A 2,278-nucleotide genomic window follows, 5' to 3' on the forward strand; every position below is an offset into this window, starting at 1 on the left:
AGGGTATTCCCTTTCCTTTTTTTTTTAAAAAAAAAAAAAAAAAAAAAAAAAAAAAATGAGTAAACTTTAAAGAATACCTCTGAATAATGACCAAATCCTTCTTGGTGACTGAATAATCTATTTAGAATGATTTTCTATGCAAGGCTACTAAAGTATGAAACATATCCTATGCCTGGTATTTGTCTTCAATTCTGTTTTTTTCTTGATCACCATTTTATTAAATGTAAATTTTATTTTCATCATTGTCATAATTTATAGCATATGTCCTTACACAACTTAGACATAAAGATTTTTGTTTGTGAAGTCTTTATGTCCAGTATTTACACTTCGGACGAGAACTGAAACTGAAACTGAGAGCGGAGAGAAGTGTTTGAACTACTGGTAATGAGTATTTAAATATTTTGGTTCTAAGCCATTTAAAAAAATATAATTATACTTTCTAGCTTTACTTGTAACATCTAAAAAAGAAATGTATACAGTTTTGTGAATATTTATTTTATAGTTACTCTCATTGAGAAGACAAATACTGTTTTCATTGGAAAGAGATGGCTACATATTTCAAAATTTTAACCTGCAATTATTTTATTTAAAAATGCGTATCATAGATAGATACCCTTGCATTATTAAAGTAGAATATAGTTATTCAGATATAGTTATAGATATCCATGACACTGAAACCCAAGTCAGTGGCAGTCAATGGTCAAAGAAAGATGATTATCTCCATCTAGAGATATGAATCGATTTATATTGAGGACAATAAAGCATATTTTCCATTTTGTTACCTTTAAATATCACTATCATTAATTACTTATAATTTCATACTTTGCTGAAGTTTGTTGTACTTCCTATTCATGTCGAATCGAGAATGACTCTAATGAGACTTTTAAGTGATTGTGGAATCATACGATGATATTTCCCTGAAGTTATGCTCTGGTTGTAAATCTTTTTTCTATCCTAGGATGGAGCACACCCAAAAAAGAGATTTCTCAGAAATGGCAGCAAAGCTTCCCATGACAGATTGGATATCTCATGCTCGGCAAAATCTCTTTGTCTTGATACCTAGCTTTAGAAAAGCCAAATGTGTCTAGAATGTTAAAAGAGAAGTCTTTAAGAGGGCACTTTGAAGAAATTGCAAGTATTTTAAAGTCTAACAATTAAAATGTTTATCACAAAAGAAGTCAGATATTCCAGGACTTTTCATTTTTCTGTACTCACAAAATTTTAAGAAATGGTATATGGACCAAGTGTATATGTGGATAAGAAATATTTAAAATGATTGAAACTGACGTTGTATTAAATTTAAAAAGAAAAATAAAACCAAGACAATAAGACTTACTTTTAAAATGAACATTTTTCAAACAAAATACTATTTTCAGTTTCCAAACATCAGTTTCAATTTTAAATAAACCTTAATCTCAGAAGTAAATGTTATGAACTTGTCTGAATATAGAAAAACACAAAAGGAAGATTTCTTACAACTTTCATGGACAATCTCTTGGAAATCCCTTGTATACTATAGGAAAATTATGTTAAAATTAGTACATCTTTCTAAAATACCTTCTAATTATTTTATAGTTTATTCCAAATAGTAGTTATACATACATAATTATCCCTTATTAAAAATCAAGCAAGCCAGAAAAAGTAAATTATAAATGTTTGTAGTCACGTATGACTACACAGAATGAAAAACTGCAAAAAGAAGTAAATTTACTACCCAGCTCTATCAAATACTACCATTCCCCATACTTACAGCAGTTACCATTAAATAAATAATCCTAACCATTATGGTGGCATGGAAGTAGGTTCACTACTGAGCAGTGCTGGATATCATAGAAGGCTCTAGATCCTTATCCCAGATCTCTGTGCACAGGCTGGCATTTCCTAGGGTCCCTCCAGGGTTCTGGCTCACTGCTGGGCTTGAGGGAAGATGACAGCACGAAAACCCTGTCAAGGGTGCCTGTATCTTTTTGTCTCTTTTTATGAAGGAAGTAAATAAACTTTAAATAAAAGTAAGTAAGTAAATAAAGTAGTTTAGGGATCAGCAGATGGTGTAACTGGATTCCTAGATGGCGAATCACTGGATTCCTAGTTGGCTGACAGCTGGGCAGCGTCCAGACCTGGTGGCTAGAAAATCAAGCTAGGGGCTTGTGCATGCGTGCCCAACATCCTGAGAGGAGAATGGAACAGAAGGGATTGGATGTGGCCATCCCCAAGACGGTGATTCTCACTTTTCCTTTCATTGTCTCTATTTTCTCTCTCTCTCTCTCTCTCTCTCTCT

Source organism: Tupaia chinensis, unplaced genomic scaffold (assembly GCF_000334495.1).
Source record: "Tupaia chinensis unplaced genomic scaffold, TupChi_1.0 Scaffold000022_1, whole genome shotgun sequence".
Taxonomy (NCBI): domain Eukaryota; kingdom Metazoa; phylum Chordata; class Mammalia; order Scandentia; family Tupaiidae; genus Tupaia; species Tupaia belangeri.